General features: G+C 39.9%; 1 long non-coding RNA gene across 2 annotated transcripts in view; it reads right to left on the reverse strand.

The window, feature by feature from the left end:
• The window catches only part of LOC306836001, a 201,543-nt gene that overhangs the window by 93,188 nt on the left and 94,333 nt on the right, over window positions 1–14,022 (reverse strand). For both annotated transcript variants that reach the window (XR_013780724.1, XR_013780725.1), the window contains exon 3: window positions 4,187–4,271. This is a non-coding gene — a long non-coding RNA (uncharacterized lncRNA). The remainder of the gene's footprint in view (window positions 1–4,186; window positions 4,272–14,022) is intronic.

A 14,022-nucleotide genomic window follows, 5' to 3' on the forward strand; every position in this document is an offset into this window, starting at 1 on the left:
AAGACCCCGGCGAGATGGAGGAACAGAGAAAGCATAATCAACCAATCAATTAGGATCTTTGAGGAAAATGAGCTTTGCTACATTATCACATTTGATCTTATGTCCTTGGTTTGGCTGCTACGTTTCAATTTTTTTTCATTCCTTTTTTTAAATTCTAAAGTGGATCCATCAGCCACATATCTAAATTCTTTCAGTCCGGTGTTTAAAAAGGATTTTTTTTTTTTGTTATCATGTGAAACCCTGACACAGTGATTCTTTTTTTGTTTTGTTTTTGTTTACTACTGAATCACTTGTGCAGAGAGAGAGAGAGAGAGAGAGAGAGAGAAGAGAGAGAGAGAGAGAGAGAGAGAGAGAGTAGAGAGAGAGAGAGAGAGAGAGAGAGAGAGAGAGAGAGAGAGAGAGAGAGAGAGAGAGAGAGAGAGAGATGAGAGAGAGAGAGAGAGAGAGAGAGAGAGAGAGAGAGAGAGAGAGAGAGAGAGAGAGAGAGAGAGAGAGAGATAGATAGATAGATAGATAGATAGATAGATAGATAGATAGATAGATAGATAGATAGATAGATAGATAGATAGATAGATAGATAGATAGATAGATACTTTATGTCATAGAACGCCAAGAAAAGCATTTTAAATCACCAAATTTAAGCATTGTAAACACATGTGGACATGCCTATTGTTAGACCACCTGCGCACTCTTGACGGTCTTTTTCATATCAACACAACAGCACCAAATCAGTAAAGACACAATTTCACTTTTCAGCTGCTCGTCCAGTTGTTTTGGATGGATACCAACAGCTGTTCACACGTTTGTTTCTTTATAACTCTGCTTTTATTTAGACATAGAGACACTCCATACTGTAATATACGCAGCCGCTAATTAGTGGCTTTAAATATAATCCAGCAAAGAGAGGAAACAGGAAAAGACGAGAACGAGGAAAAATGTTGTCGCTACATGGAGAGGAACCCCATTAATTGCACTCTTTGACTGTAAAAACTTTTCTCTTTGTTATTGCTGATGCTGTTTGAGGGTTTCCCCATATAGACCAATACCATGTTAATCCTTTACTCATCTTGTTAATCAAGATGATCAATTTCCCATAATTACCTGTGCCCCTTCAGGACCCTGATGTTTGCAGGTCAGATGCTATGCAACCCCTCTTATCCTGGACTATCACCTATCACCTCAGCCCATCGAGACTTGGGTTGTGAACTGGAGGACTGCTGGTGTGGTACTGTTTAGTACTGTTCTATATATGGCATCGTATGGGTCACTGGAAAGGTGCCACCTACCTTCTCATTGTAGTAGGTTTTTTTTTGTTTTAGGGACCATGTACAAAGTATACATCAATCTCAATTAATAAGGGAGCTGCATTACATCAGATTCAGCTGATTAGCTAGATTGATCTACGATCTACGGACAGGTATAACAATACTAAATACAATACACAATTACTCAAATAAAAATATGGTTAGGAGCCTGATAACCATCATATATGTCCCACTTGGGTACTACAGGTGCCCATGAGCAAGGCAGCTAATCCCTACTACTGCATGTGGCCCTCTGGTTGCAACCTCCTCACTTTGACTTCTGTTCAATTCTTCTATTGGTGCATGTGTGCATTTCAGGTGCATGTGTGTATTTTAGGACGATGTGTCAGAGAAGTATGTCCCTCAAAACCAAAGTGTTGAATTTCTCCTCAATGATCAATTACTTTAAAAATAACTTGGACATGAAACATGACATTGCACTTCACAGTTTTTTTTTTTTTTTTTTGCCGATTCATGGATGGCAGGGTCATCTGATATCTCTATTGGAACTCTCCTGTATCTTAAAACACCCTCACCACTTTCAGAGGACAAAGTGGAGCCCTGACTGAGGACAGAGAGGATATTATTTGACGAAGGTGATGAATTATTAGATGTAGGTCACCAAAGTATAAGATTAGAAGGAGCCAACATTCACTTGATATTTGCTCTCCATTATAATGATAAAACCTACAAGGTCAAATTTAGACTTTAACTGAAGTAAGGTAAGTTCTGCACCTCCTCATACACATTTGGAACAGATTGAAGGAGAGATAGAACTTAAACAGAGAGACAGGGGAGAGAATCATAATGATTTGAGCAATAAATTCTCAGTCCGCCGAGCAGCAGCGGCAGCTACAGAATCTGTAATTATCCCTTGAATTCAATAAAGGCCAAAGAAAGAACAAAGAGCGAGGAAAACAGTTCACTTGTAAGTAAAGCGGTTTTTGTGAATCGCCACTACAGCTGTACAGGATAACACCAAAGATAATAGCTTCTTCGTGTTTTTTTTTCTTACCTGAAGAGCAACTTCACAGGGGTTCCACTGTGTGCCGAGGCAGAATCGATAACACTATCAAAGGGCAGAATCTCTACCTTAATGAAAGGAAAGAAAATACTGCAGGCTACAGGCGCTCAAAGACCACTAGAGATCTATGTGTATCAACACGCCTGAGACTAAATATGAAATCAATTCATTACACCCTTTATTTCTTTCTCAAACACTGTCCGGCGCTGAGATAACAAATTTACCTGCTGCCGCCTTCATTTTCCCACTTCTTTTATTCTCCCCTCCCTCTCTCTCAATTAATGGAGAGACAAGCAGTGGACACTTTCCAGAGACAGAAGCAGCATAAATAGATTAAATTGCAGGGGAGATTATAATTTATCATTTCTTTATTAAAAAGTAATGCGGGTGAATTAACTTTGAATTAAATTCTATTTGCATGGCATTACTGGAATCATCTGTGTAAATGGCTTAAAATCCCAAATGGGACATTGTTCCCTCCAACAGTATAATTGTAGAGAAAGAACTTTTTTTTCTCTCTTTATCCAGGAAATTATAAGAGACCCGAAATTAATCTGAAACTATTGGAACAGTGGTGAGAGGTGAGACTTTAATCACGCCGCGCAAAAATATTATTGCAGTGTTGGAGAATATTGGAAATGTTGGAGTTCTGTGTTTCAGAAACTTCAGGAAGACGTCCAATGTGTAATTATAAACAGAGATAAAATTCAAATTGATAACTGGAGGAGGACAGGGCAGCACTTTTAACTGACACACTGGTCAATACAGCAGCCTGGTCAGTGTCTGTCTATTCATCATTAAAAGAACCTATAGGTAACACTCAAGTGCCAGTTTTACAGTTTGCAGGACTCGACTGTTAAGAAAGCAATGTTCAAAGTCTGGCTGGAATTTTAAAATTAAGCACGAAAGCAACTGATATTTAAAAAGCAATGTCCAGTTAAACTGTCAAAATAGAATTTATTTGTGCATGTCTGCATTAAAGGAGATGCAGACAGACTGGTGAGCTGGTTGCACAGAGCTGGACTCCTTGGTGACACTGGCAAAGAGAAGAGCCCTCGACAAACAGCATAATTCTGGTCTATGCCCGCCTCCCTCTGCACATCACTTTCACCAAGCAGAGTAGCATGTTCAGCGGCAGACTGATGTCCCAGACATGCTCCACAGACAGAGTCAAAAACTGCAGATCACCATACGGCTGATCAACACCTCTCGGTCATGGCAGCAGGGAAACCCACTATTGGACTGAGAGCATTCGAATAACAAGCCTCTATGAGAAAGCTTTTTGTTTTGGACATGTTAATGTTGAACTCAAATACTCTATATACAAATAATTACTCCTTAAGGTGTGCATGGTACTGTTTAAATTTGCATTTGCATGTCTTCCATACAGACACTGCCGGGTAAATGCTGCTGTGAATTTTAATAACAACGGTTTCCTTAATTCGTACTACTAGTTTGAATATATGATTAATTTGTGAAATGAGTCCTTTTTATTCTTGCAAATGTTTAATTAAAATATTTAGGTATCATTTAAATTTTGTGAATTTTATAAAGATTTCATATGCAGGTTTACATATTGAATATGGGGGGGGGGGTTGGGTGTTGTTAGCTGTGACAGATGTGTAACATGATGTATAAGCTGCTACTGGAAGCCTGAATGCCCCATGGTAGTATCAATAAAGTATCAATAAAGTCTGTCTGTGTCTGTCTCTCTGTCTGCATCCGTGTGTGTGTGTGTGTGTGTGTGTGAGTCTCTAAACAAGGCTGTTCCCATGTACTGCACTTATGCCTCTGACGTGTTGACAATAGAATTCACATTAACATTTGAATAAACCTTAATGATGAGACAAGGTCTTACCTGAGGCTATTTGAGGAGAGGGTCTGATGAAGTCTGCAATGGAGAGCAGTCTGAGGCAGACATGCAGGACACCTCATATGTTATCCTGTGTGAAACAAAACGGTATGAGTGGGTTAAAAGCATCACGTGATTCCAAAACTTCCCCAGGTAGTTTTAACCTAAAAGCTAACCTGGGAAACACTTGAGACGTGAGCCTTACTTAAGAAATATAAGCTTGTCCTTTAATTCCAAAGTTTAATAAGTACAAACTCATAAATATGAACATAAATATCAACATTATAAAAACCTTCAAATAAAAAGACAATTCTGTATTTAGTCAAAGAACAAACTCCATAATGCAATGCTAGAGGAAGTGATGTTATTCATGTGACTCTTCCCCACAGTTACTGCTTGACGAGCAGCATTCAGTTGTTGACTTTTATAGTTAATTATCATTATCTGCTCCAACTACCACTGTCTTTTCTCTTCTTCATAGATTAATACTTCCTCTTCATTTTCATTTAGTGACTTTGATTGACATAGTTTGGGTTTTTACAAAAGATACTGCATGCAAGGCTTAACAGCACAATAAGAATGAGTGCTGTCAGATGGAGCCACCTTACACACATTTACTAATGTCATAGCAAAGTTTGCACCACTTAAAGCACTGCTGTGGTTTAAAGTTCCTCAGCCTTCAGGGGCCAATCTAGCCTCGGGCCCCAAAGAGGTGTTTGCCTTGTCTGCTGACAAGCAGCAACTCTGCAGACCTTTTAACACTGAAGTAAAGAGAACTATATCCAGAAACTAAGGAACCAAAAAAACTGATGTAAAAGTGATGTAGCACAGAATCCGCAGTTCAGATAATAGTGTGGCTGTGGCTTAGTGGGAGAGTTGGTCATCTCTCAATAAGATGTTGGTGGTTTAATCCCAGCCCCTGCAGTCTACATGTCAAAGTGTCCTGAGGCAAGATATCCCAAACTTCTCCTGGTGGCTTTAACATTGGCATGATAGTAAATAAGAGAGGGATTCGTTAATACTGATAGCCACTTTACTGTGCATCTTGTGCCATTAGTGTGTGAATGTGTGTGGACGTAAAACCGAGTTACACAAGTTTACTAAAAAATGTGATTCATTCTTGTGAATAGAAAATGTGATCTGTTGTATAAGAGTACTTTGAGTGAATGCACATAGTAACATTTCATCACTATATGTCACAAATGAACTCCATTTCTGCTGGAAAGTTGCTAAATAAGTCATTTGTATTGGATATTTCATGAAGATAAAATTTAAATATTCAGGGTTGTGAATAAATCAAATAATTTCCATCATTGACCTAAAATTACATTTTTGAGTGTATTCATTTGACGTTTAATGATTTTTATACAAACAAGCGTTATAGAATCTGGTCAAGTATATGAAGACCAAAAGCCTCCCCACTAACAAGCAGGTCACCGCATTCACATGTACTTCTAGTCCTCCCCCTAACATGGTATCTGACATAGCATGGCTGCACAGCTTCAATAACTTTCTGATGGCATATTTTAATGAAATGGTTTGAAAGAAGGAGGGGAGCAGGAGAAATAGGCAGACATTGATGAGCATTTTGATTGGCACAAGGCTCATGGGACGTACCAAATGAGGGGAGACCCAGGGGACAGGAGGAGATCTGATTAGCCGGGCAGGGTTGAAAATGGAGTGTACCAAAACTAATTCAAGACAAGAGCAACGAGAGATTGAAAAATCGCCCAAGCCTCATACTCCTCATTGCAGTTTTTATTGAAATTCAATACGTCTCAGCAAATGTCTCCTTGCCTCTCTGCCTCTCTTTGTTTTTTACCGTGGACAGTCACACACACACAACCACAAATTAGTTCATGAAACACACATCAGCCCTTTCAAATAGACACACAAACACACACAAAAAGATTCACACTCTTAAACACACATATGGAGGGTTTATTTTTCTCTGCAAGTGGAGTATGTTTTCAGTTCAATCACCACTCTTTGATACTGAGCCATTTTGCACACGCTCAAGGGCATGTTCTGGAGATGTGGAGGAAGAGCGGGGAAACACACACACACACACACACACGCATACACAGTTGCATACACACAAGCTCCAACTTATATCCACTGATTGTGATTGGCCTGGATGGCTTGGGTGTTAAGGCGGTGGTGCAATAGTCTCCAGCTCAGTGTCAGAGCTGAGCCCAGCTGTGGTGACTATTGATATGGCTGGCACAGACAGGGGCACCCTGAGGCCACAGCAGGCTTCAGCTTTAGTTAAGTGCAGCCTAAACTGGCCAGAGAACAGCTTACGGATGAGGAGTGACAAGGTTCAGCGCAGTCTACACGCTGGTTTTTCTGATGACTGCAGAGCGGAGTGCTGCTGTGACGGGGTGCCGCAGCTCAATGCAGATTTCAGTTTTGTATTTCTTTCTCAAGTATTTACAGAATTTCGCTAAATTAATTACCATTAAAATGAATATCTAATACTTCAAATGTCTGGTGACTTTAGTGAACTAAGAGGAGACCAACTCTCTTGCTTACCCTGGTGCTTATGACTACTTTAAACAGTCTTCATTTGCATCTTTTGTTTTTTTCAAACTTTGTTAAAAAAGTTCTGGACTCTATCTAGTAAAGGTAAAAGGCAAGCCTTCAGCCACCAGCAGAAGGACAGACTATAGTGAAAGCCCCACGGTCTCATGAATACAGTTAAAGTGCATGCACTTGATTTGATTTAAGTGTTTTTTGAAATTGATTATATGTGGCATTTTTTGTGAGAGTAAAGTTTGATTTGCCACTGACAGAATCAGATCTTCAATATAAGTTAAAAACATAATTCAGAGATACATCTTTGTTAAAGAGTAATGATAAATATTATACACTGAACATTTCAAAACCCCAAAAGTCAAGAAAAACACGTTTTAAACTAGAACTACTGAAATGCATCTACATCAGTCATGATTGGTTCAAAAGTTGAGTCTATTTGAGTTTCATGCATACACATGGCACACATAACACAAACAAAATGATGAATCTTGAGTGGGCCTTAGATTGTTTAAAAGATGGATGAAGTCTCAGTGACATCAGCTTTTGGTTTCAGAGGGGGGAATTTGAAGCTCAACAATGTTGGCGGCCATGTTGGAAATGCTATCTCAACCTTACTGCTGGGTGGTGCTGAGCAGGGCCTAAAGCCTCCTGACAAACAGCCCCAGTGCCTTCACCTGTGAGTCAACTTGTCATGCAGTAGATCATGCAAATTCATCACCGCACGGTGTGTACTCATAAATAAATGAGCTCTCCAGACCAAAACTGTATTATTAACAAGGCTCTAAACAGGTTTTCTTTGGCTGTAAAAACTGACATTTTAAAATGGGACTCTATGGGATTCCTTAGCTTTTGAAGCTGCCCTCAAGAGGAAACTCGATGAACTGCACTTTTCTGCATTGGATTCATTTTAAAACAGAGGTTTTCACTTCGTACAGACAACTTGCTGGAACTTTTCTCGAAGAAAAGCTGTTTTCCTTTTGTCTGCGGCAAAGGCATAATATAATTATACAATCAATATAGATACTCACATTTACACACATGGGATGGGAACATTGAACAGCAGACCTCTGCTTATAATGATTAATACTTCTTCAACACCAAAAGTAAAATCTATTTACTTTTTAGCAGTAACGATTTTCTATGGTCAGATTAATCTCTGACCATCGAGAAACTTCCCTTCATTTTTAATTTAGTCTTTATCCCTTCTTTCCTTTTCTATTTCCCTCCTTTTCATCCCTGTGAGGTCTATCATGCATCCTTACACCCACTCCCTCACACACTTCCTCCTTCCTCCATCTGTTCTTGAATACTAATACATACTGTATGTGCTATACATACTGTATGTACACACACACATGCACATGGACAAGTGCATGCAAAATCACAAACTCTCTCTCTCTCACACACACACCTGCCCCTAGTGTCTTGTCCTCCCTCTCTTCTTCCCTCTCCCTTTTATTCCCTCCCTCTCTCTGCATTTGCTTGGAAAATGTTTGAACTCCTCAATGCGCTAAGATGTTGCTGAAACAGAATATGAATTAGCCCCCGACACCCCCCTTCTGTCCCATTGCTGCTACTGCTTATGCCTAAGACGCACCCACACCACCATCAACACAGCCGACCCCTCCCCATGCATAAATAATAAAACAATACAAAAGGAGGAGAGGCCTGCTGTCTAGGCACACATGAAAGAAGTGCTGAACTCCGAGCCAGAATGACAGGATTCAAAACTTCCTCAGAGAGGGAGAGCATGGTGGTGGTGGTGGGGGGGAGGGGGGAGTTGGGAGGAGGGGGGGCTGAGACAACGAAATGGGACAAGTGCTCATGTTTGTGTGCACAGTGTGAGTTTTTGTGTGAGTTTCTTTTTTTTTTTGCAATCATACATTGTGTGCTTGTCTACCATTTGCTTTATTCTACCACTTACTCTCAATTTATGACGAAGACAAACAAGAAATAAAACAACAGCATTTCATTTGCAGAACACTGTGACCTGGTTAAAGCTTGATTTCTTTTCTGTTTTTTTTAAGTGATCTGTCACTGCGCTGTCCATGCGTCACACTTCTTAGAATTCAACTGTCGATCAAAGATTGTGGGACAGGATTTTTGTTTTTTCTGGTTGTAAAAGAAGGGAGGAGGATGTTCAGTCGTAACATAATTGGCTCTAGGCTTCAAAACATATGACTGAATATCTAGATTCCCCTTAAAGCATCAGTTTTGAAGGGAAACACATTCATTTAGTATGTATTTAACAATTATTTACATGACTAAAAGTTTCTTTAAGTACCAAATGAAACCAATAATGCCTTTTCATCAAACAGCCATGGCTCAGGTTTGAATATGTACAAATGTGTTTCAATGTGCATTATGTTGGGTATCAGAAGAATTGGACCTTTACATTGATTTTATGGACATAAATTCACATGCATTTGATTTTGTGCTGACTTGCTATCATCATCCTCTCTCTTTCCCCCTCCAACCTTCTACCCTCCCTCTCTCTCGGCTTCTCTCTCTCTCCTTCTCTTTTAAGAAGACTGCATATGTATTAAGAAGGATTTTGTTGTCCCCAGACACCAATTTACATAAAGTGCATGCCATCATTGGTTCAAGAGCGGCAAATTATTTCCTTGGCAACATCACACTTTCTCCGTCTTGTATTATTTATTAATTTTTAACACAGTGCAAGCTGGGGCTTGTTAGGACCATTTAGCCAGATATGCTAAATATTGCTCTCCTTAAAGTGCCTCATCAATGAGTGGGGACGGGGTGGGCCAGTTCCCAGGAAGAATGATTAAATTAAGGACTCGGCCAATCGTTTAGCATTCCCACCGCGGCCTGCCCATGAGTGTCTGTGTGTATGCCTTTAACTTGTGTGTTTGCGTATATACTACACGATTAAATGCAGTTGGTGTGTTATTTAAGATATTAAAAGAAAGATCTAAAGATAAATGACAAAAAGGAGAAACTTTAAGAAAAATACTGTGCGCTACTAGTAGCTTTGAAATGAGCAATCAAACTGTTTCTTTTTTTAGAAAAAAAGTAGGCACATTGGAAGGCCAACTTTCATTGGGCTCATTTGCAGCTTGACTCACCGCTGAAGCGATCTATTGGAGGGATTCCACAACTGTTTGCGCATATTAATCAGCAAGTCCACAAAATAAAATACAAAAAATATTGGGTCCAGGTGAAAACAATTACTGTGAGGTCAATCTAAGGCTCTTATATGCTTCTAATTATTCACAATACGATCATACTTTCATTGTAAATTCATCTTAAAGCAGATATAGCACAAGTGCTGCATTAATCAACCCTATGACGCAGAAAGACTGGCAGATATAATGAACCCATTCCCAAGTGTGAAGAATCCCTTCCTCATGTCAGTGAACATCTATCAGTATTCTACTGTCTCATTAGGAACAATGATGAAGGTGCAAATGCCATTCCAGTCAAACCTCTTTTACTACCTCTATCGGACAGGCAGCTTAACGTGACGTTATTTAGAATTAATGTAATTCACCGAGAGAGATCCAAGGTCCATTGTACCTTAGATGTGTCTCCTTTTGTCTGAGGCCCTGAACAATGCTCTGTCATTTTAGCAGAAGCTAATATGATTAAAGCACTCTGACAATAGACAGCGTAATTCATTTCATCATTAGGGATTGTGGACTGGGCCAGGAGAGACGAGGGGGTAGATAATCGAGGCTGAATGCTAATTCAGCACAGCGGAGAAGATGGACAGCCAAATGGACTACAGAAAGAAAGAAAAAAAACATCACTTGAGACTGGAAACTTCAGAACAAGGAACCAGATTTCTCAAAAAGATCCACCACAGTGTGTAAAAAGTGGAAAGGAGAATCATCAATCATGCAACAGGAGGGGATTTATGAAGTGCAATAGTAGCAATAATCCACAGAGCACTCCTGGTGAGCAATGGTGAAGGTGTACGTTTCAACAGGGGAAGACGCCAAAACACAAGGAGAGCTGCACTTCTGGCTTTGAAATAGTCCTCCATTTGCTGGTGATTGTGCTCTATTACTGTTCTTAGTCACAAGAGATTGGACACTTAGCCTCTCCTGAAGGTCTGTTTCTCATAAGTGTCTGCGCAGAGCTAGACGGTGCCATCTGACGAGTCTTTCATCTTCAGGGAGTGCCTGGCACTCGCTCTAAGCTCCCAGTCACTGGAGGAATACCACTTCACATGTTTGCCTATAAAGTTACATGCCCATTAGGCCACCACAGAAGAAGTGTGCAATATTTACCGTCTGGACGATTAGGAATAAGCCTCAAATAATATCAAATTCTGCTATCCACACCAAGAAACTGGGTGCTAGCATGAGAACAAAAACACCATCCAGTATGCTTGACAGCGGGGGCCAATATGACAGAAATGCAGCATAGGTGGAAACTTACATGAGCATGATTAAACTGTAAATGCACTTGCTCAGTCTTGAGGACCAATTGTTATGGCCTGCATGAGGAAGAAAAGTGATTTGTATAGGGATTGATGCAACGCTTTAGAAGTTCATGGATCCATCACATATCCAGAAGTTAAAGACGAGACACAGGAAGACTAGATCTGCCAATGATATTGTCACACATATAACTGCTGGAAGTATCTCCTGGAAGTATCTCCTGGTATTTCTTAACTGGTAAGTCAGGACCCAATGGTGGATTGAAAGCCATTTTCAGTGGGTGTGGCAAATGTGTGCCGAGAAAAGAAATTATGTCAAGCTATTTTCAAATATTTGTTTTATTTTGTGTCTTTGTTCTATCACATTTTGCACCGTCTGAAGTCACTGACAGCAGTTACATCATTTGGATTTTAAGGAAATTGCAACAAACTAGAAGTACATAGAAAAGTTATTCTATAATTTCCATTGATCTGTAATACTGAGTCATCAGGCTCTTACTGTATGTGAACCAAGGAAGGCAATGGAGATCATAATTGTTACATAATTGTCTCAAAAATTAATCCCTTAAAGATCTAAACTGCAGATCTGAGACTGTATAAAATATGGACATAGTCTCTGTGACATCACCCATTGGTTTCTGGAGAGGTGTTTTGAAGCCCAACGATGGCAGTCACCATGTGGTGGTGTTGTGGTTGTGGAGAAGCTGGTATACACTTAATTGATGCCCCAATTTATGTTTTTAAACCTCCAGCAAAGGATAAACTGTATGATACAACTACTCGCATCAGTTCATCTTAAAATTAGCCTTTCGTGTTTGCACATTATCACTTAACTTATTCAGCTTAAGTTCAAGGAAAAAAGATTAATATGAAATAAACATTAATTAAAGAGATGTGCAATGAACACACACAATTACGGAGTTTGAATAAACTATTCTTTATTCCTTTGGAGTGTTTGGAGAAAACGTGTAACAAAAAACACACTCGAGTGCTATTCTTGCTTAATGTCATGTTTTCTTTGGAAGATTTCTGCGGTTATTGGAGCAGCGAAAGAGAGATGGGACATTTTGGGAGCTGAGGCTGGAGTTGAACCAACAGCCGCTGCCAGGAGGTCTATAGCCTCTGCACATGGGGCACGCAACATTACCACTAGACTATCAGGTGACCCTATATCTTGCAAGTGTTTCGCCATCTCGCATAGTGCTGGTTTTTGGAATTCATTCCAGTGAACGAGCTGTTCCACTGTCTTTGCTGTTAGAAAACTAAGTTGAGTAAAGCCTTTTAGGTCGATGTAAAACAAACAGGAAACTGAATGGTTGTGGGACATCACACTTGACTTTATCTCTGTTTATGTTAATAAAAGCAACCTTTTTTGGGGTCGCCGGTGGCGCAGCGGCAGTGCGCGCGATCCCACGTATTGAGGCTCAGTCCTCGCGCGCGGGCGGCCGGGGTTCGCGTCCGGCCTGTGGCCCATCTCCCGCATGTCTCTCCCCACTCTCCCCCTTTCCGACTCTATCCACTTTCCTCCCTCTATAATAAAGGCATAAAAACGCCAAAAATAAATCTTAAAAAAAAAAAAAAAAGCAACCTTTTTGTACGTTTGCCACTAAAATTGGATATTCCATTAACTCAGGAGATGTGCCAAACACCAAAATATACAGTCAGAGAATAAAAAAGTTCTCCTCTGTATTAGAGTCGCACATCATTTCATTTGAGCCCATCGACATCTATCCAGAGAACATACTACAACAAAATTGCAAAAAAAACAGTCACACTATACTGTAGTAAGCAAAAGGATGGTGACACTGGTGATAGTGCAGAACTATAAAGAGGGACAATACACTCTAAAGAAGTTTCCTGAGATCGTGAACCAGCCCAAAAAAAAAAGAAAAAAGGAGAGGAATGGATGTTCTGCGAGGCACGATCATTAATAACGCAGAGAGCAGCGAATGTCGCGGCTAACAATGGCATTGTGTAGAGAAGAGATGACGAATCCTCCCCTCTTTTCTCTTGGAGACGGCTCTATCTATTAATTACTTTTATGTCTTCATTCATTATTTCATACCAGCCTAACACCCAGAGTGATTTTTAATCGTCTGTGGCGTGCAGTTCACGATGTGTGTTTCTGTGGACAGTTCATTCATTAAGTTTTTTTCATATGGTGAATGGTTTGTCTGTGTTTACTAGTAGTCGAAAGTACCATTAGTTATGCTTAACTATTTAACTTGAGTGCAATTTGGGATACTTTCCTGAACTGTTTCATTTAGTGTACTTTCTACTGCCGCTGAACAGCGTTTTTGACTGGAATTGTATCTGATAACTAAAGTAGCTTCTTTTCAAATTATAAATTCTACGTCCAGAAATTTAAGTTTGAAAAATGTGGCGTAATGATTAAGATCATATTAAAAACAGAACATTAATTTTTACATGGGATCATTGAGTTCTGCACAAATAATCACACATTCAATCCAAAAACATCTTCACATTAACTTAATGTTTAACTGTTTGATTTGTAAAAATGTTCTGGGTACATTTTAAGGGAATCTTCTACAAACTTCAGTCACATCAAAAATGTCCGACAACGCGCAGGAGTTGCTTGTCCACCCCAACTTTGATACGTTGCTTTATTTCTGTTATGTGTGATCCACAAATAATCCATGGATACCGTGATGTACGGCGCCATTCACTCCCACTCGAGTTATTGATTGTGTTTCTGCAGCACACTCCGCAGTCCGTCTCTTGAGCATGCCAGCAGTGCCACTCCACTCTGTTTCAAATACACACCGGGTCTATTTTCTCCGGAGGTCGCTGCAAGCACCCGTCAAGCGGACCATGTTGTTTCCAAATTATTCTCTTTATTCCCACATAGTTTTCCTGTGATCTTGCACAGCTGCTA

Source organism: Symphodus melops (assembly GCF_947650265.1).
Source record: "Symphodus melops genome assembly, chromosome: 15".
In the NCBI taxonomy this organism is placed as follows: domain Eukaryota; kingdom Metazoa; phylum Chordata; class Actinopteri; order Labriformes; family Labridae; genus Symphodus; species Symphodus melops.